At 47.8% G+C, this 22,188-nt stretch overlaps 1 protein-coding gene across 3 annotated transcripts in view; it reads left to right on the top strand.

Moving 5' to 3' along the window:
* Positions 1–10,713: 10,713 nt before the first annotated feature.
* LOC144829970 (retinol dehydrogenase 16-like) overlaps positions 10,714–22,188 on the top strand; it is a 273,479-nt gene continuing 262,004 nt past the window's right edge. The window contains exon 1 of one of the 3 annotated variants that reach the window (XM_078688873.1): positions 10,714–10,880. The gene's annotated coding sequence lies outside the window, so the exon portion shown is untranslated. The remainder of the gene's footprint in view (positions 10,881–22,188) is intronic. The other 2 variants (XM_078688871.1, XM_078688872.1) reach the window with 2 other exon arrangements.

The following is a 22,188-nucleotide window of genomic DNA, read 5'->3' as shown; positions in this document are numbered from 1 at the left end:
AGCTTTTCATAGTGAGCTCGATATGTGACTGATTCTGGCTCAGCCGCGCCAGCTTTTCATAAGTGAGCTCGGTATGGTAATGATTCTGACCAAGCTCTGCCAGCTTTTCATAAGTGAGCTCCATATATGACTGATTCTGCCCCAGCCCTGCCAGATTTTCATAAGTAAGCTGGATATGTTAATGATTCTGACCAAGCCGTGCCAGCTTTTCATAAGTAAGCTCGATATGTGACTGATTCTGCCGCAGTCCTACCAGCTTTTCATAAGGGAGCTCACAATGTGACTGATTCTGACCCAGCTGTGCCAGCTTTTCATAAGTGAGCTCGATATGTGACTGATTCTGCCCCAGTCCTACCAGCTTTTCATAAGGTAGCTCAATATGTGACTGATTCTGACCCAGCTGTGACAGTTTTTCATTAGTGAGATCGATATGTTAGTGATTCTGCCCCCGCCCTGCCAGCTTTTCATAAGTGAGCTGGATATGTTAGTGATTCCACTCCAGCCCTGCCAGCTTTTTATAAGTGAGCTTGATATGTTAATGATTCCGCCCCAACCGTTCCAGCTTTTCATAAGTGAGCTAAATATGTGACTGATTCCGCCCCAGCCCTGCCAGCTTTTCATAAGTGAGCTCGGTATGTTAGTGATTCTGACCAAGCCTGCCAGCTTTTCAGAAGTGAGCTGGATATTAGTGATTCTTCCCCAGTCCTGCCAGCTTTTCATAAGTGAGCTCGATATGTTAGTGATTCTGCCCCAGCCCTGCCAGCTTTTCACAGTGAGCTCGATATGTGACTGATTCTGGCTCAGCCGCGCCAGCTTTTCATAAGTGAGCTCGGTATGGTAATGATTCTGACCAAGCTCCGCCAGCTTATCATAAGTAAGCTGGATATGTTAGTGATTCTGGCCCAGCCCTGTCAGCTTTACATAAGTGAGCTGGATATGTTAGTGATTCTGCCCCATCCCTGCCAGCTTTTCATAAGTGAGCTGGGTATGTCAGTGATTCTGACCAAGCCCTGCCAGCTTTTCATAGGTAAGATCGATATGTCAGTGATTCTGACTAAGCCGTGCCAGCTTTTCATAAGTAAGCTCGATATGTGACTGATTCTGCCCCAGCCCTGCCAGCTTTTCATAAGTGAGCTTGATAAGTGACTGATTCTGGCACAGTTGTGCCAGTTTTTCATAAGTGAGCTCGATATGTTAGTGATTCTGCCCCAGCCCTGCCAGCTTTTCATAAGTGAGGTCGATATGTTGTTGATTCTGCCCCATCCCTGCCAGCTTTTCATAAGTGAGCTGGGTATGTCAGTGATTCTGACCAAGCCCTGCCAGCTTTTCATATGTAAGATCGATATGTCAGTGATTCTGACCAAGCCGTGCCAGCTTTTCATAAGTAAGCTTGATATGTAAATGATTCTGGCCCAGCGGTGCCAGCTTTTTATAAGTGAGCTCGATATGTTAGTCATTCTACCCCACCCCTGCCAGCTTTTCATAAGTGAGCTTGGTATGTAAGTAATTCTGCCCATGCCCTGACAGCTTTTCATAAGTGAGCACGATATGTGACTGATTCTGCCCCAGCCCTGCCAGCTTTTCATAAGTGAACGCAATATGTGACTGATTCTGGCCCAGCCCTGCCAGCTTTTTATAAGTGAGCTGGATATGTTAGTGAATCTGGCCTAGCCCTGCCAGCTTTTTAATAAGTGAGCTGGATGTTAGTGATTCTGCCCCAGCCCTGCCATCTTTTCATAAGTGAGCTCGATATGTGACTGATTCTGCCCCAGCCCTGCCAGCTTTTCATAAGTGAGCTCAATATGTGACTGATTCTGTCCCAGCCCTGCCAGATTTTCATAAGTGAGCTCGATATGTTAGTGATGCTGCCCCAGCCCCGCTAGCATTTCATAAGTGTGCGCGATATGTGACTGATTTTGGCCTAGCCCTGCCAGCTTTTCATAAGTGAGCTCGATATGTTAGTGATTCTGGCCTAGCCCTGTCAGCTTTTCATAAGTGAGTTGGATGTTAGTGATTCTGCCCCAGTCCTGCCAGCTTTTCATAAGTGAGCTCGATATGTTAGTGGTTCTGGCCCTTCCTTGCCAGTTTTTCATAAGGGAGCTTGATAAGTGACTGATTCTGGCCCAGCCGTGCCAGCTTTTCATAAGTGAGCTTGATATGTTAGTGATTACGCTCCCTACCTGCCAGCTTTTCATAAGCGAGCTTGGTGTTTTAGTGATTCTGACCAAACCCTGCCTGCTTTTCAGAAGTGAGCTCGATATGTTACTGATTCTGCCCCAGCCCTGCCAACTTTTCATAAGTGAGCTCGATATGTTAGTGATTCTGCCCCAGCCCTGCCAGCTTTTCATAAGTGGGCTCGATATGTGATTGATTCTGCCCCATCCCTGCAAGCTTTTCATAAGTGAGCTCGATATGTTAGTGATTCTGCCCCAGCCCTGCCAGCTTTTCATAAGGGAGCTCGATATGTGACTGATTCTGCCCCAGCCCTGCCAGCTTTTCTTAAGTGAGCTGGATATGTTAGTGATTCTGGCCTAGCCCTGCCAGCTTTTCATCAGTGATCTCGGTATGTTAGTGATTTTGACCAAGCCCTGCCAGCTTTTCATAGGTAAGATCGATATGTTAGTGATTCTGATCAACCCGTGCCAGCTTTTTTTAAGTAAGCTCGATATGTGACTGATTCTGCCCCAGCCCTGCCAGCTTTTTATAAGTGAGCTCGATACGTGACTGATTCTGGCACAGCTGTGTCAGTTTTTCATAAGTGAGCTCGATATGTTAGTGATTCTGCCCCAGCTCTGCCAGCTTTTCATAAGTGAGGTTGATATGTTGTTGATTCTGGCCCAGCCCTGCCAGCTTTTCATACGTGAGCTCGATATGCTAGTGATTCTGACCAAGCCGTGCCAGCTTTTCATAAGTGAGCTCGATATGTGACTGATTCTTCCCCAGCCCTGCCAGCTTTTCAGAAGTGAGCTTGATATGTAAATGTTTCTGGCCCAGCGGTGCCAGCTTTTTATAAGTGAGCTCGATATGTTAGTGATTCTGCCCCAGCCCTGCCAGCTTTTCAGAAGTGAGCTTGATATGTAAATGATTCTGGCCCATCGGTGCCAGCTTTTCATAAGTGAGCACGATATGTGACTGATTGTGCCCCAGCTGTGCCAGCTTTACATAAGTGAGCTGGATATGTTAGTGAATCTGCCCCTTCCCTGACAGCTTTTCATAAGTGAGCTTGATATGTTAGTGATTCTGCCCCAGCCCTGCCAGCTTTTCATAAGTGAGCTCGGTATGTCAGTGATTCTGACCAAGCCCTGCCAGCTTTTCTTAGGTAAGATCGATATGTCAGTGATTCTGACCAAGCCCTGCCAGCTTTTCTTAGGTAAGATCGATATGTCAGTGATTCTGACAAAGCCGTGCCAGCTTTTCATAAGTGAGCTTGATAAGTGACTGATTCTGGCACAGCCGTGCCAGTTTTTCATAAGTGAGCTCGATATGTTAGTGATTCTGCCCCAGCCCTGCCAGCTTTTCATAAGTGAGGTCGATATGTTGTTGATTCTGGCCCAGCCCTGCCAGCTTTTCATACGTGAGCTCGATAGGTTAGTGATTCTGACCAAGCGTGCCAGCTTTTCATAAGTGAGCTCGATATGTGACTGATTCTTCCCCAGCCCTGCCAGCTTTTCATAAGTGAGCTTGATATGTAAATGATTCTGGCCCAGCGGTGCCAGCTTTTTATAAGTGAGCTCGATATGTTAGTCATTCTACCCCACCCCTGCCAGCTTTTCATAAGTGAGCTTGGTATGTTAGTAATTCTGCCCATGCCCTGACAGCTTTTCATAAGTGAGCACGATATCCGACTGATTCTGCCCCAGCCCTGCCAGCTTTTCATAAGTGAACGCAATGTGTGACTGATTCTGGCCCAGCCCTGCCAGCTTTTTATAAGTGAGCTGGATATGTTAGTGAATCTGGCCTAGCCCTGCCAGCTTTTCATAAGTGAGCTTGGTATGTTAGTAATTCTGCCCATGCCCTGACAGCTTTTCATAAGTGAGCACGATATCCGACTGATTCTGCCCCAGCCCTGCCAGCTTTTCATAAGTGAGCTCAATATGTGACTGATTCTGTCCCAGCCCTGCCAGCTTTTCATAAGTGAGCTCGATATGTTAGTGATGCTGCCCCAGCCCAGCTAGCATTTCATAAGTGTGCGCGATATGTGACTGATTTTGACCCAGCCCTGCCAGCTTTTCATAAGTGAGCTCGATATGTTAGTGATTCTGGCCTAGCCCTGTCAGCTTTTCATAATTGAGTTGGATGTTAGTTATTCTGCCCCAGTCCTGCCAGCTTTTCATAAGTGAGCTCGATATGTTAGTGGTTCTGGCCCTGCCTTGCCAGTTTTTCATAAGGGAGCTTGACAAGTGACTGATTCTGGCCCAGTCGTGCCAGCTTTTCATAAGTGAGCTTGATATGTTAGTGATTACGCTCCCTACCTGCCAGCTTTTCATAAGCGAGCTAGGTGTTTTAGTGATTCTGACCAAGCCCTGCCTGCTTTTCAGAAGTGAGCTCGATATGTTAGTGATTCTGACCAAGCCATGCCATCCTTTCATAAGTGAGCTCGATATGTGACTGATTCTGCCCCACTGTTGCCAGTTTTTCACAAGTGAGCTCGATATGTGACTGATTCTGGCCCAGCCGTCCCAGCTTTTCATAAGTGTGCTCAATATGTTAGTGATTCTGGCCCAGCTGTGCCAACTTTTCATAAGTGAGCTCTACATGTTAGTTATTCTGGCCCAGCCGTGCCACCTTTTCATAAGTAAGCTCGATATGTTAGTGATTCTGACCAAGCCTGACAGCTTTTCATAAGTGAGCTCAATATGTGACTGATTCTGCCCCAGCCATGCCAGCTTTTCATAAGTGAGCTCGGTATGTTAGTGATTCTGACCAAGCCTGCCAGCTTTTCATAAGTGAGCTCAATATGTGACTGATTCTGCCCCAGCCCTGCCAGCTTTTCATAAGTGAGCTCGATATGCTAGTCATTCTGCCCCAACCCAGCCAGCTTTTCGTAAGTGAGCTTGGTATGTTAGTGATTCTGACCAAGCCTGCCAGCTTTTCATAAGTGAGCTCAATATGTGACTGATTCTGTCCCAGCCCTGCCAGCTTTTCATAAGTGAGCTCGATATGCTAGTCATTCTGCCCCAACCCAGCCAGCTGTTCATAAGTGAGCTCGGTATGTTAGTGATTCTGACCAAGCCTGCCAGCTTTTCATAAGTGAGCGCGATATGTGACTGATTCTGCCCCAGCTGTGCCAGCTTTTCATAAGTGAGTTGGATATGTTAGTGATTTTGCCCCAGCCCTGCCAGCTTTTTATAAGTGAGCTCGATATGTTAGTAATTCTGCCCCAGCCATGCCAGCTTTTCATAATTGAGCTCGGTATGTCAGTGATTCTGACCAAGCCCTGCCAGCTTTTCATAAGTGAACGCAACATGTGACTGATTCTGGCCCAGCCCTGCCAGCTTTTCATAAGTGAGTTGGATGTTAGTGATTCTGCCCCAGCCCTGCCAGCTTTTCATAAGTGAGCTCGATATGTGACTGATTCTGCCCCAGCCCTGCCAGCTTTTCATAAGTGAGCTCAATATGTGACTGATTCTGTCCCAGCCCTGCCAGCTTTTCATAAGTGAGCTCGATATGTTAGTGATTCTGCCCCAGCCCTGCCAGCATTTCATAAGTGTGCGTGATATGTGACTGATTTTGGCCCAGCCCTGCCAGCTTTTCATAAGTGAGCTCGATATGTTAGTGATTCTGGCCTAGCCCTGTCAGCTATTCATAAGTGAGCTGGATGTTAGTGATTCTGCCCCAGTCCTGCCAGCTTTTCATAAGTGAGCTCGATATGTTAGTGATTCTGCCCCAGCCCTGCCAGCATTTCATAAGTGTGCGCGATATGTGACTGATTTTGGCCTAGCCCTGCCAGCTTTTCATAAGTGAGCTCGATATGTTAGTGATTCTGGCCTAGCCCTGTCAGCTTTTCATAAGTGAGTTGGATGTTAGTGATTCTGCCCCAGTCCTGCCAGCTTTTCATAAGTGAGCTCGATATGTTAGTGGTTCTGGCCCTTCCTTGCCAGTTTTTCATAAGGGAGCTTGATAAGTGACTGATTCTGGCCCAGCCGTGCCAGCTTTTCATAAGTGAGCTTGATATGTTAGTGATTACGCTCCCTACCTGCCAGCTTTTCATAAGCGAGCTTGGTGTTTTAGTGATTCTGACCAAACCCTGCCTGCTTTTCAGAAGTGAGCTCGATATGTTACTGATTCTGCCCCAGCCCTGCCAACTTTTCATAAGTGAGCTCGATATGTTAGTGATTCTGCCCCAGCCCTGCCAGCTTTTCATAAGTGGGCTCGATATGTGATTGATTCTGCCCCATCCCTGCAAGCTTTTCATAAGTGAGCTCGATATGTTAGTGATTCTGCCCCAGCCCTGCCAGCTTTTCATAAGGGAGCTCGATATGTGACTGATTCTGCCCCAGCCCTGCCAGCTTTTCTTAAGTGAGCTGGATATGTTAGTGATTCTGGCCTAGCCCTGCCAGCTTTTCATCAGTGATCTCGGTATGTTAGTGATTTTGACCAAGCCCTGCCAGCTTTTCATAGGTAAGATCGATATGTTAGTGATTCTGATCAACCCGTGCCAGCTTTTTTTAAGTAAGCTCGATATGTGACTGATTCTGCCCCAGCCCTGCCAGCTTTTTATAAGTGAGCTCGATACGTGACTGATTCTGGCACAGCTGTGTCAGTTTTTCATAAGTGAGCTCGATATGTTAGTGATTCTGCCCCAGCTCTGCCAGCTTTTCATAAGTGAGGTTGATATGTTGTTGATTCTGGCCCAGCCCTGCCAGCTTTTCATACGTGAGCTCGATATGCTAGTGATTCTGACCAAGCCGTGCCAGCTTTTCATAAGTGAGCTCGATATGTGACTGATTCTTCCCCAGCCCTGCCAGCTTTTCAGAAGTGAGCTTGATATGTAAATGTTTCTGGCCCAGCGGTGCCAGCTTTTTATAAGTGAGCTCGATATGTTAGTGATTCTGCCCCAGCCCTGCCAGCTTTTCAGAAGTGAGCTTGATATGTAAATGATTCTGGCCCATCGGTGCCAGCTTTTCATAAGTGAGCACGATATGTGACTGATTGTGCCCCAGCTGTGCCAGCTTTACATAAGTGAGCTGGATATGTTAGTGAATCTGCCCCTTCCCTGACAGCTTTTCATAAGTGAGCTTGATATGTTAGTGATTCTGCCCCAGCCCTGCCAGCTTTTCATAAGTGAGCTCGGTATGTCAGTGATTCTGACCAAGCCCTGCCAGCTTTTCTTAGGTAAGATCGATATGTCAGTGATTCTGACCAAGCCCTGCCAGCTTTTCTTAGGTAAGATCGATATGTCAGTGATTCTGACAAAGCCGTGCCAGCTTTTCATAAGTGAGCTTGATAAGTGACTGATTCTGGCACAGCCGTGCCAGTTTTTCATAAGTGAGCTCGATATGTTAGTGATTCTGCCCCAGCCCTGCCAGCTTTTCATAAGTGAGGTCGATATGTTGTTGATTCTGGCCCAGCCCTGCCAGCTTTTCATACGTGAGCTCGATAGGTTAGTGATTCTGACCAAGCGTGCCAGCTTTTCATAAGTGAGCTCGATATGTGACTGATTCTTCCCCAGCCCTGCCAGCTTTTCATAAGTGAGCTTGATATGTAAATGATTCTGGCCCAGCGGTGCCAGCTTTTTATAAGTGAGCTCGATATGTTAGTCATTCTACCCCACCCCTGCCAGCTTTTCATAAGTGAGCTTGGTATGTTAGTAATTCTGCCCATGCCCTGACAGCTTTTCATAAGTGAGCACGATATCCGACTGATTCTGCCCCAGCCCTGCCAGCTTTTCATAAGTGAACGCAATGTGTGACTGATTCTGGCCCAGCCCTGCCAGCTTTTTATAAGTGAGCTGGATATGTTAGTGAATCTGGCCTAGCCCTGCCAGCTTTTCATAAGTGAGCTTGGTATGTTAGTAATTCTGCCCATGCCCTGACAGCTTTTCATAAGTGAGCACGATATCCGACTGATTCTGCCCCAGCCCTGCCAGCTTTTCATAAGTGAGCTCAATATGTGACTGATTCTGTCCCAGCCCTGCCAGCTTTTCATAAGTGAGCTCGATATGTTAGTGATGCTGCCCCAGCCCAGCTAGCATTTCATAAGTGTGCGCGATATGTGACTGATTTTGGCCCAGCCCTGCCAGCTTTTCATAAGTGAGCTCGATATGTTAGTGATTCTGGCCTAGCCCTGTCAGCTTTTCATAATTGAGTTGGATGTTAGTTATTCTGCCCCAGTCCTGCCAGCTTTTCATAAGTGAGCTCGATATGTTAGTGGTTCTGGCCCTGCCTTGCCAGTTTTTCATAAGGGAGCTTGACAAGTGACTGATTCTGGCCCAGTCGTGCCAGCTTTTCATAAGTGAGCTTGATATGTTAGTGATTACGCTCCCTACCTGCCAGCTTTTCATAAGCGAGCTAGGTGTTTTAGTGATTCTGACCAAGCCCTGCCTGCTTTTCAGAAGTGAGCTCGATATGTTAGTGATTCTGACCAAGCCATGCCATCCTTTCATAAGTGAGCTCGATATGTGACTGATTCTGCCCCACTGTTGCCAGTTTTTCACAAGTGAGCTCGATATGTGACTGATTCTGGCCCAGCCGTCCCAGCTTTTCATAAGTGTGCTCAATATGTTAGTGATTCTGGCCCAGCTGTGCCAACTTTTCATAAGTGAGCTCTACATGTTAGTTATTCTGGCCCAGCCGTGCCACCTTTTCATAAGTAAGCTCGATATGTTAGTGATTCTGACCAAGCCTGACAGCTTTTCATAAGTGAGCTCAATATGTGACTGATTCTGCCCCAGCCATGCCAGCTTTTCATAAGTGAGCTCGGTATGTTAGTGATTCTGACCAAGCCTGCCAGCTTTTCATAAGTGAGCTCAATATGTGACTGATTCTGCCCCAGCCCTGCCAGCTTTTCATAAGTGAGCTCGATATGCTAGTCAATCTGCCCCAACCCAGCCAGCTTTTCGTAAGTGAGCTTGGTATGTTAGTGATTCTGACCAAGCCTGCCAGCTTTTCATAAGTGAGCTCAATATGTGACTGATTCTGTCCCAGCCCTGCCAGCTTTTCATAAGTGAGCTCGATATGCTAGTCATTCTGCCCCAACCCAGCCAGCTGTTCATAAGTGAGCTCGGTATGTTAGTGATTCTGACCAAGCCTGCCAGCTTTTCATAAGTGAGCGCGATATGTGACTGATTCTGCCCCAGCTGTGCCAGCTTTTCATAAGTGAGTTGGATATGTTAGTGATTTTGCCCCAGCCCTGCCAGCTTTTTATAAGTGAGCTCGATATGTTAGTAATTCTGCCCCAGCCATGCCAGCTTTTCATAATTGAGCTCGGTATGTCAGTGATTCTGACCAAGCCCTGCCAGCTTTTCATAAGTGAACGCAACATGTGACTGATTCTGGCCCAGCCCTGCCAGCTTTTCATAAGTGAGTTGGATGTTAGTGATTCTGCCCCAGCCCTGCCAGCTTTTCATAAGTGAGCTCGATATGTGACTGATTCTGCCCCAGCCCTGCCAGCTTTTCATAAGTGAGCTCAATATGTGACTGATTCTGTCCCAGCCCTGCCAGCTTTTCATAAGTGAGCTCGATATGTTAGTGATTCTGCCCCAGCCCTGCCAGCATTTCATAAGTGTGCGTGATATGTGACTGATTTTGGCCCAGCCCTGCCAGCTTTTCATAAGTGAGCTCGATATGTTAGTGATTCTGGCCTAGCCCTGTCAGCTATTCATAAGTGAGCTGGATGTTAGTGATTCTGCCCCAGTCCTGCCAGCTTTTCATAAGTGAGCTCGATATGTTAGTGATTCTGCCCCAGCCCTGCCAGCATTTCATAAGTGTGCGTGATATGTGACTGATTTTGGCCCAGCCCTGCCAGCTTTTCATAAGTGAGCTCGATATGTTAGTGATTCTGGCCTAGCCCTGTCAGCTTTTCATAAGTGAGTTGGATGTTAGTGATTCTGCCCAAGTCCTGCCAGCTTTTCATAAGTGAGCTCGATATGTTAGTGATTCTGGCCCAGCCTTGCCAGTTTTTCATAAGGGAGCTTGATAAGTGACTGATTCTGGCCCAGCCGTGCCAGCTTTTCATAAGTGAGCTTGATATGTTAGTGATTATGCTCCCTCCCTGCCAGCTTTTCATAAATGAGCTCGATATGTTAGTGATTCTGGCCTAGCCCTGTCAGCTTTTCATAAGTGAGTTGGATGTTAGTGATTCTGCCCAAGTCCTGCCAGCTTTTCATAAGTGAGCTCGATATGTTAGTGATTCTGCCCCAGCCCTTCCAGCTTTTCATAAGTGAGCTCGATATGTGACTGATTCTGCCCCAGCCCTGCCAGCTTTTCATAAGTGAGCTGGATGTTAGTGATTCTGCCCCGTTCCTGCCAGCTTTTCATAAGTGAGCTCGATATGTGACTGATTCTGCCCCAGCCCTGCCAGCTTTTCATAAGTGAGCTGGATGTTAGTGATTCTGCCCCGTTCCGGCCAGCTTTTCATAAGTGAGCTCCATATGTTAATGTTTCTGACCCATCCCTTCTGCCCTTTCACAACCAAGCTCTGCCTCAGAAAGCTCATATCCTGGCACCCGGGCCACCGGTGTTTCAGAGGGATCAAAGTTCAAACTGGGAGAGTGAGATAAGCTCAGGTCAGAGTCCAACTACAAGTGTTGCTTAGGAAGTCTCACCCTGGGCGAAATTCAGACTGCACGTTTAAGACACCACAGGTGTGCGGGCGATCACACCAGGCGACGGGCCAGGTGACGGTTCTGAGGACGGGCGTACTTACAGCGGGCAAGGAAGGTGAGTGGCGGGCATGGTGCACCCAATGAACCCATCTGGCTCTAGAAATAAAGGACTCTGCATGGGTGTGGCGGCTTTGGCTCCCTGACAATACCCCAAGCCAATAGAGTCAGAGTCGGACGGGCTTGCAGGGCAAGCTGGCAGTGCCCAAGGGCTGGTTTCACAGGGAAGCGCATGCACTGTTTTTTGTGTCTATTTGTGGGGCTGTTTCTGGTCTGGTGGGCTAGTTTTTACAGTTTATTTCACTGGTATTACCACAAACATTGCATGCAGTAAGCACAAATGCACGCTGTCGCCCATGCCTTACCAAACCAGAGGCGCATGTAGAGGCAAATTTTAGGGTGGGGGGGCTAAGAGAAAATTTGGGGGGGAGGCTAATTCTTCAAGCAATAGGCAGAGTGGAGTTGCAGGGGCTCTAAGAAGGGGTGAAAAACAACAAAGCCTCATTAACAAGCAAATGGTCTTTTAAAGACCTGTAAAGTGCTCGGTGCGGCTGTGTGTGTGCCCGGGAAGCTGTTTCAGCCTGGGCTGACACACATGACGGGGCGGGGGGAGGCTAAAGCCCTTTGAGGCCAATGAGCGTTGCATGCCTGTGCCAAACACGTTTACAGCATTGTATTTACAGGTTAAAAACGTGGGCCACTTTTTTTTTGCAATCTGATTAGCTAATGGAGACCACTTTGGTGCCTGTGACTATTTTATGTCGCAGTCCGACCATGAATTCCAGTCGGAGAAGTAGTGTGTATCATGGCAGGGCCTAGGGGGTAGTGAGCCCTGCGCAGCGCTAAATTAATACACCACCACACTACATGTACATTGCTGGTAGGAAGACTCCGAAGGGTCTCCAGCCGTCTATTTATTTCCTTGGGTCGCACCCGCCCCGAGGAATGACTGCACTAGCTACAATGCAGTGGAGAGCCCGGATGGCTCTCTACATCCCTCCTTTTGTTTAGTATCAGTTTATCAGGTAGGCATGTTCAAGGGGACGTGCCCATTAAGTCTCGCAGCTTCTGGCTGGGTGCAGGATTCAGCCAGAGACCATACCTCTGGCTCCGGAAGTTGGAACTGGTCACTGCATCCACCTGCGTGTTGGTGGGTGGAACGGTCGTGCTGTCTTGGCTGATTCTTCCCCTGGCCGGAATAGGTTCTCCGCTCTCTTCTCGGGAGCGCCGGAGTATGACCGCAACTGGCCCCGGAGACTTACACAGGTATAACCCTGGGCGTCATCAGGTTCTTCTGTACCTTCCGAGATGGCGTGAGGCCCATAAACTCTCTTGAAATATGATAAATTCCTCGTGACCACTTGCTGTCCTCTTTGGGCTGTGACCATCGTACCTTGCACCTTGACAATGGTCCATTCCTCCGGCTCAAACGGTGTCTGGAATTTCCAGCCGGGGTGCCTGTCCTTGACCACTACACGGTCCCCTTCTCTCAGCTGTGATTCTTTTGCGCCCCTTGTGATACTAGCCTTTTGATTGGTTACTGTCCTACTTGCTTGAGTGGCCACCCTGTCTCTCTCTGAAGATTTCCACGCCAGGTGTGTTGGGATGCTATCTCGCTGGGCCCTTTTGAACAACAGGTGGGCGGGAGCACACCAGGTAGGGCTGTGGAGCGTCTGCCTGTTTGCATCCAGTAATTGGTTGAGGGCCGAATCAACCTCTTCCCCTTGTTCCACTGCAATCCTCAAAGCTTGGTTAAGGGTTCACATGAAGCGTTCCACCTCCCCATTGGCTTGAGGCAATAAGGGAGTGATCTTCCTGTGTCGAATCGCCTTGTTCTCCAGGTAGCTTTGGAATTCTTGACCTTGGAATGGGGAACCATTGTCTGAGCGGATCTCATCCGCCAGCCCAAGGAGGGCGAAGGTCCTGTCCAGCACCTTCTTGCCGTATGAGAATGCTGTCGAAACCACCACCTCCACAACCGGGAATTTTGAGAATGAGTTGATGAGTACCAGCGTGTTGCGACCATTGGGAAAACTCCCAAAGTCAAGGCTGACTTTGGACCACAGGAGTTCACACAGCTCTTCCGTGATAATCGGCGCCGGAGTGGGGTCTCCACCAGTGATGGTGCATGAGTGGCACTGTTGTATCATGTCTTCCACCATGGTATCCGTGGCTGGGGACCACACTTTATTTCGCAACCGAGCTTTGGTCTTTGCTGTACCTTGATGGCAAAAGTGCGCCAACTGTATTATCCAATCTTGAAGGGCTCTTGGGATCACAATGACATGACCCCTTAGGAATACTCCTTGCTCCCCTCGCTCAGTTCGTTGTGAACTCTCCAGAGCTGCTGTCGGGCATGGCTGTCTTCTGCTCGCAGCGATGGGGCCCAGTCCAAGAAGTGGGACCAACCATTCTGCGTCGGGGCGTTTTTCACTCTGGTCAGTGTTTCATCATCTGCGGTTGCCTGACCAATCTCCTCCAGTGTCTGAATCTGAAAAATGGTTTATTCGATTTTTAAATATCATAAAAACCATAAAAGCCACAAATATCATACACAATACAATTCATTTCATTTACAAGATAAAATACATCCATCAGCTATCCTCAGAGTACATATATTTGTTTAAAAGAGTTAAACTTTTCCTTTTTCTTATTGCACTTTTCAGAAAACCATTTTCCAATAACTGTAATAATAAAAAGGCTGGGCGACATTGCCTCCATGCTCCTTTTAAAAAAAAAGGCATAATCCATTTAGCACGGTCATTCGTATAGAATTTACAAAAGAGAGTCACATTCATTGTAGTCTGTATGGAAAGATTGTCACATGGGCATGGGCAGAGCTGTCTAGACCAATTGTTTCTGGTAGGAAAAGATACTAGGCGATGAAAATTATCAAACCTGAACCTAGTCAGGACCTACCTGTCATAACCACCAAGACAGACTACTAAGTATGGTTGAATAGTGTCGCAGATCAAGGTTGCATTATGCCACAGGACAGTGCTCTTATTTATTTCAAGCCCAATTCGTAAGGACTCCAAATGACTTAAACAGATTCTCTTTAGTTCTTTTCTGGACATAGTGCTCATAACACTAGGGTCGGCGTAAAAGTCGATTTTTAGCAGGATCCTAGGGGGCTTTTTGCCCATTTTCTGAGAAAATAACATCACTGCTACAGCTGATCATTTAAACAGAAGAGACCTATTCTTAATTGCGGATCTCCCAGATCCCATATCCTCTAACAAAATGCTCAAATAGGAAAACCTTTTTGTCTGTTCAATTTTCCCTTTGTCCACAACTAGGTTGCATTGATTGTTACTCCCCTTGCCGCAGGGCATAACAAAGGTTTTCTTCACGTTAAGCTGCAAGCCCCTATTCCCCATAAAGTTGATATAGGTAGAGAGGGCTTTTTCTAGGCCCAGTTGAGTTCTGGACATCAGCATGGCGTCATCCACGTAGAGAAGCGAGACGATCTGTTTGTTACCAATTTTTGGGGGATCTCTCGCCACCAATTCCTCCTCTAAAGTGTTGGTATGAATAGAGAATAGGAATGGGGCGAGTACACATCCTTGTCTAACGCCCTTCTCCACACGGAATGACTTAGTGCATTCTCCTTTTAGGCCATACCTTACCCTTGCAGACGCTCCTGCATAGAGCTGCCTCAGGAATTGCACCAAAGATGGATCAACCTGAAGGCTTTCCAAAATCTGCCACAACCACGAATGGACAACTGAATCAAAAGCCGCAGTTAGATCGACGAAAACTGCAAATATTTTCCCCTCTTTGGAATGAATACACTTCCCCTGGATTAAGATAAAATGTAAAACTTGTTCCACCGTACCCCTACCCTCCCTGAATCCATATTGAACGGGGCTTAGGATACAATTATCCTCCGCCCATTGTTGCAATCTGTTAAGAATTACTCTACCCCCTACTTTCATTAATGAATCCAAGAGGGATATAGGTCTATAGCAAGCAGGGTTTTCCCTGTCCCCTTTCTTGGAAATTGGTATGATGACGGACTCTGACCAAGTTTTTATGAATCCCTCCGTACACCAGGCGTTTAGCACTCGAGTTAACAGTGGTGACCAAACGTCCATTGTGAACTTGTAGAGGTCTATCGGAGTCCCATCAGGGCCGGGAGCTTTTCTCCCCTTACCCTCATTGATTGCCATCAGTATTTCGCGGTGGGTAAGGTGTATATCTATTGGGAACAGAGGAGGGACTGATTCCACTGTTGACTGATCTACCAGGGTAACTGAATCGTTGTCTTCTATCCCACAGACTTTGGAAAAAAAATCAACCCATGTGTCCTCGCTAATAGCGATCTCCATTCTGATATTTGATATATCGGGATTTGAGACGCGGAATCGGGACGTACGGAGAATACGAACTCCGGTTTGGGGAGACCAGTATTGGTGGTATAGGGTTATATATGCCTTATCCCACGGCCATTGCATTTTTGCACAGTCTCTACCCCCATTCCTTATGCATATTTGATTTACAGCACTCTATGGGCAAGATATAATTTATTGGGAGGTGCTCATCGACTCCAACTAGTTCTGAGATCAACTTATGGTCTCACAGCCCACATGCCGAGGAATTGTGGTTCAGTCTCTCACTTATACTGAAACCCTATCACGGTGTGGCCTTGTCACTTCTGGACCGTGTAGACTCTTGCCCGATGACGCTCATTTGCACTAGTAACCCCTCCTAAATACGGCACATCTATTTATTCCAAGATTCTGACCTATCAATCAATCAATCAAGCATTTGTATAGCGCGCTGCTCACCCGGAGGGTCTCAAGGCGCTTGGGGTAGGGGGGTTTACTACTGCTCAAACAGCCAGGTCTTGAGTTGCTTCCTGAAGGCGAGGTGGTCTTGGGTCAGGCAGAGGTGGGTGGGGAGGGAGTTCCACGTCTTGGCGGCCAGGTAGGAGAAGGATCTTCCTCCCGTTGTCGCTCTTCGGATGCGGGGGGCGGCGGCGAGGGCGTGGCTGGTTGATCGAAGCCGGCGGGTGGGAGTGTAGAAGTTCAGGCGGTCGTTGAGGTATCTTGGGCCTTGGTTGTGGAGAGCTTTGTGTGCGTGGGTGAGGAGTCGGAACGTGATTCTCTTGTTGACGGGGAGCCAGTGCAGGTTTCTCAGGTGTGCGGAGATGTGGCTGTGTCGGGGGATGTCCAGGATGAGTCGTGCTGAGGCGTTCTGAATGCGCTGGAGTCTTTTCTGGAGTTTTGCCGTGGTTCCGGCGTAGAGGGAGTTGCCATAGTCCTATTGATGAGGTGGAAGTTTCTACTTACAAATTTAGCTTGGTTGCCTTACGTGTCACCAGGTTTTTCTCTAGCCCTGAAGAAGTTCATATGAGAACGAAACGCGTTGGCTGATGCCTTTTTAAAAAAGATTGAAAATAATAAAGGACTCCTCAAAAATACGACAGCTTATTTGGACTGCTAATTTTGGTGCACCATCCTTTGTTCTATAGAATTTGGTATCTGTTTTCACAGTGGAGCTTTTTGTGGCCAGCTCCGGATGTTGTTGTGCACAATATCAAATTAATTATCCGACATTGAAATTTGAGTGCGAAACCTAGGTCAGCCACAGATGCTTTGCTAATAATAGCGATCTCCATTCTGGCTGCTTCCCTATTCACGAAGAAATGCGCCTTCACTGCTGCCAGAAATGTGAGCAGTCCTTCATAAGGGAAGCCTCATAAAGATTCTGCCATGCCTGCTCTTTAATTTCCTTCTTTCTATTCCTCCTCGCTATATAATCCACCTTCCTAAGCCCCCTGATTTCATCATAGTCTCTAACTGTCTTATGAAGGGCAGCCTTTAAAGCAGAATAAGTCCTGGTACAAGTTGTATCGAACCAGCCGTTCTTATTATGTACTACGTTTCTGCCCGGGCGACTCAGTATCTCTTGAATCGCCAGCACTATCTGAGAGTGCGCGATAAGGATATCCTTGGGGGCGATCGCTTCACTAAGACACTCTAGGATATTATCTTTTGCCCTGGACATGATTTTTGTATTCAGGGCCACTGAGGTTTTCTCGCCCCATCTCAATGAGTAACCATTTTGCCTATCCAATACAGGATCTTGTATCCAGGCCAAGCTCTCAACCACCGATATGCCACTATTACGAATGAGACACATTTCAACACTCAGCGGCAAATGGTCACTTACCCCATTAGGGTGAATAATAAACTTACTAAACCAGGAGGCATAACGATTTGGAACTATGATAAAATCTATAATAGAGCTAGCTCCTCTCCCAATAAAAGTTGGACCAAATTCAACGGGGGCAGCAGAGCTTGTTTGCAAAACCGAGATTGTGAGAAACCAGGATTTCGTTGCAAACTTCCCCACCGTCAGTATGGACAAAGTGGTGCATAAGTATATTGTCCTCTGTTTCGTTTTCCCCTGACCTACAGAGCGACTGCACACAAGTTCCTATATGAAACCCCCCCTCCAAATAATAATGACATCCAACCCTGCCAGCATACATAACTCATACAAGTCCTCATTGAGATCCCTTAGAACGCTGATTACATTGCCCTTGCCTATGTTGTTGTAGAATTTAATAACTGCTACAACAACTTTTTTAGAAAAGTGAATATTTACTATTTGGTAATAAGTACAGGTTCTAAACATTATGATCTTCCTAACCTTCAACAAGTTCGAGATATAAATGCAAATCCCTCCTTTATTCCTATCATGAGATAATGTTGTGCTGGAATATGGAATGTTTTATAACCATCTATGTGCAGTTCCACCAATAACCAGGTTTCCTGAAGACACAGGATGTAAAAATTCCTGATAAAATCGGTCCATTCCCTGTTGGAAACCTTAGATCGGAGCCCTGAAACATTCCAAAAAATGACTCTCACCTGCTCGTGTGTTAATTTTTTTGGGGGTCCAGTACCTGTGCCTGTACTATCGGGTTAAAAGATATCCCTTCTTGCATATTTGTAAAAACAGGACCTATCACCTTTGTTATAGTGGAATCAACACTGAGTTCTTGTTCGCCTAGCTGGATACTGTAAGCTTCGGTTTCCTTATTAACATTCAGTATACTCTCAGGTGTATCAATGTCCTTACAGGCATTAAAATGTACTGGGCTACATGGCAAGACACGTAGCAAATCCAATTCCCTCCCTTCTTGAGTATTACCTCCCAGCGATTCCCCTGTAATGAATAACGGGCTCTCTAATGTAGAAAACTGGACTATTGCACTAGATTGATTGCCCATGTTGTCATCGAGTCAATCTACCTCCTCTAAGGAATGTAATGTGCGATACCTATTTGATACTTCCAGGTTATAGCTCCAATCATTGTTCAAACGGGAAGGTCTCACTTGATCGGTGTTTTTCTGCTGTCCTGTCGGTTTATAAAAGAACCCCAGGGGGAAAACCTTTATGCCGTCAACTATGAATTCATTAGGATTTATTCTTTTCAATATATCATGGACCAATGCAGGTGAGCCTAGTGATAAGACAACACAATCCCCCTTAAATATTTTAGTATGGGGGCCTACCCATTGAACTCGTCTAACCATTTTAAATAGCTGGAACATCTCACTTGTTAGCCCTGTCTTGGCACCTAGGTAGTGGATTGTTTTTGTTCTTTAAAGTGACCCAAGATTCGTTTGTGCTCCCAAGAAGTGGTAGAACATTTGCCAGGATTATTGTGTAAGGGACAGCAGCAGGTGGAAGATTTAGAGTTAAACACTATTAGAAAGGCATTCTCGGGCCTCAGGTGTATTTTTACTCTGCTTAAATGCATTGTCAGGTTGAGGAGTAAATGTCATGGTTTCAATCGCCTTATCCCCCCCTTCTCTGCAGGCCACTATGAATCGCAATTGTAGAAGTTGAAAGGGGTGGAGCACTTTGTGGTGGATCACATTGGACCTTTGTAGCATTCTTAGGTCTATTTATACTATTATAAGTGTATAAAGGCTGTCTATGATTGTCCCCTGTAGTTACTGGTAGACTTAATAATAATTGCTAAGTCTTGTTCGATTTTGTCTAGCCTGGTTACCAGAGTATTAATCGATTCTTTAACTAGAGTGGTTAACTGGATTACCATATCTGATAACTCTGGCATGCCATTTGGCTCCAGTGTCATGGCTTTGGAGCAAGCTTCATACGGGACCATCCTTACAAACACCTCCGAGTATGCCTCGTCTTGAGGCAGGGTCCTAGCAGCTCCCCCTTCCGGGTGTCTTGAGAGGTAGTCTGCCGGATTGTGAGCCCCAGGGCGGAGATCACCTTGAAGTTGTATGCCTGTAGTTGCACGGGCCACCTTTCGCTTCTGGTGGGTGCCAGCCTCAACAATCCCTCAAAGAGTGGCAGCAGTGGTTTGTGGTCTGTCACCACCTGGAAGTGCTGCCCATACAGATAGAGGTGAAAATGCTGACACGCCCACTTTATTGCTAGAGCCTCCCTCTCCATTTGGGCGTATCTTGTCTCGGTATAGGAGAGCGCTCGACTGGCATATGTGACTGGCCTCTAGGTGTCTTGGTCATGTTCTTAGAGGAGAACGGCCCGAGGCCCACGGGACTGGCATCTATGACGAGTTTGGTGCATCGCCCGGGGAGAAAGTAGGCCATTACTGTCTTGTCCATGAGTGCTGCCTTTATGGAATTGAACACTGTGTTAGCGGCTACAGTCCATTCCCACTTGTGATTACTATGAGTGAGGGCGCGGAGTGGTTCTGACAAAGAGGCCAAATTCAGTATTAATCTGCCACAGTAAGTGGCCATGCCCAGGAAACTGCAAACTTCAGTGGGGGTCTTTGGAGTGCTGGCCGCTCAGAGGGTCTACTCGCAATCCGTCTCTGGTGAAGACGTAACCAAAGAAGTCGACCGATTCCTGGTAGAAGGAACACTTGGCTTTGTGCAGGGTCAGCCCACAGTCCACCAGTCGCTGGAGGGGGGCTCGTAGGTGAACATGAGCTCATCAAGGATGTTCGAGATCACCAGGATGTTGTAGCTCAAATTAATTACGCCTTGCAGGCCTGATAGTGCTTCCCTGATGGCGTTTTGGAAGACTTCGGCTGCCGACGATACTCCGAAACTGAGCCGTTTATATATCCTGAGGCCAACATGGGTGGAGAACGTGGTGATGTACCTGCTTTCCCGGCTTGAGCCTTGCATTTAAGTCCAATTTTGAGAACCATTTGGCTCTGTTCAGGTCAGCCACTATGTCGTCCATCATAGGAGTGAGGTGACGTTCCCTTTTGACTGCTAGGATTGGGAGCCTCATATCTACACACAGCCGTATGGCTCCTGGATGTTTTGGTTTAAGTGCCACGACACCCATGGAGTTGGGCCAGACACTTTCTCAATGACGCTCAGCTCTTCGAGTTTCTTCAGCTATTCTACTTCCAGGGGGAGGAGACTGAATGACACTATCCGGTGCCTCAGGGCAGTGGGTTACACTGTGGTATCGATGTGGAGCTTGAATTGTTTTCCCTTCAACTTGCCTAGTCCTGTGAACAGTGCAGCAAACTCCAGTAGTATGGTGTCGGCGTGGGACTCATGTATCTGATGGAGGAAGAAGAACAGACCTAGGTATTCTGCCGTGTGTCAGCTGAGTAGGGTACCCTTCCGTCCTTCTGTGATGTGGAACCGTGCCTTTGTGACATGGTGGTCACCGGCGATTTCCGCCTCAATGACACCCCTGAGAGGTAGTGGATAGGTACCTCGTTAGGTATGGATCAGAGCCTTGGTGGGTGCAAGAGGGGGTTGTGGCGACAGGCGTTCATACTGCTCCAAGTCCATCACATTGAGGGATGCACCCGTGTTGATGAGTGCCTGGACTGCGGACCCCTCGACTAGGACAGAGCACATCGGCAGTGGTCTCTGATGCTTGTCACTTCTGCTGACGAAGGATAGAATGAACACTTCATCGTAGTCTCCTTCGAGCGCAAAACACCGTCCGCGTGACAGGTCGTCCTCTTGTGTTTGTGGGTCTTCAAGCGATACTTGGCATAGATGTTGCATCATTCCTCGCGGCTTGGTGTAGGTCTGCCGAGATCGGCCACTTCTGGATACCTTTGCGAAGTGATTCATCTTCCCGCCGCGGGAGCACGTCTTCCCCTTTGCTCTGCACACTGCTGTTGGCAGGTGGTCATCTCTGCAGTTGCCACACATACCGATTGTGATGGTCGCGAGGTCTGGCGAAATGTGGTCGGGCGCCGTTTTATTGCTTTGACCCGTTCTTCTTTAATGGGTGTATACTTATGCGCCAGTGGCGCAGAGACAGCTCTGAGTAGGGTGGCCTCCATTTCCCCCGCTCGGACATCAGAGAGTTTGTGCGATATAGCAAGGATGAGGATTTTGTCCAATGAGATCCCCGGTTGTCGAAAAATCAGTTTTCCTAGCAGTGCAGAGCGACACCCCTGAATGACCTGGCCACGTATTTCTTTCCTTCGGTCGGCAAAGGAGCATGTGCTTGCCAACTGGCGCAGCCACCCGTAATACATGTCTACGGACTCTTTGCTGGATTGTGTCACCTGTCTGAACTTGAACCTTTCAAAATCTGGGTTCAGCTGCGGGTCAAAATGTATGTCTAGCGCAGCGACCGCCGCCTCGTATTCGTCATCGTTTCCTTTGTTGGGCAGTGTTTCGAAAAGATCGTAGATCTCTGCGCTGCCATAGTATATGAGCAGCGATCCAATAGTGATTCAATTGTCCGTTCAATGCTTTCCAGCGTGGGGCAGCCGTGGCTGGGTCAGGCGTTTCGCTGAACGGCTGCAGCGGGGCCACCATTGCGTGGTTGTGGCTTGGGGGCTGGGCGTTAGCGCCTCTCTGTTGATCAACCGTGTCGGCTGGTTGGCCAGCGGCACCTGCCTGCTGTTGCGTGCTCATCGTGGTGGTGCTTGGGCATGTGGGCGTAGTGTGACAGCTCCTTATCGCCTTTTTGTTGCCCTACTGTCCTTTGCTGTTCTTGTATCTCCCTCTATTATCTCACAAATGGGGTGTGACTCTCTCCCTTTTGAAGATGCTGGTGGTTGAACAATCCTGTGGGACCAGTGCCTGGACACATGGAAGGCAGGGCCCATGATCAACACCTTGGCCTGTGGGGAAATACACTGGGCGCACTGTGATCAAAACCTTTGCAGAGCCTTCAGCCCTCTGGTGGGGCTTGTGGGGAAATGAGCTGGGCACACATGCCTGCAGCTCGTCGATAGGCTGAGGCTTGTGTTGGGGGGCAGGCAGGCTCTCCCCCACAGCTCCGCTACTTGTGGAATGCTGGTGGCAGCAGAGTGTCTGCACTACGATGTGCGAGGTCCCCAGGTGGTGGGCCACGTGGTAGGTAAAGCGCGATGCAGCACATCGATGCGGCGGTGCTCCGTGTCACTCACCCGCT

Source organism: Lissotriton helveticus, chromosome 1_1 (assembly GCF_964261635.1).
Source record: "Lissotriton helveticus chromosome 1_1, aLisHel1.1, whole genome shotgun sequence".
Lineage (NCBI taxonomy): Eukaryota > Metazoa > Chordata > Amphibia > Caudata > Salamandridae > Lissotriton > Lissotriton helveticus.
This window is presented reverse-complemented; position numbering and strand designations above follow the sequence as displayed.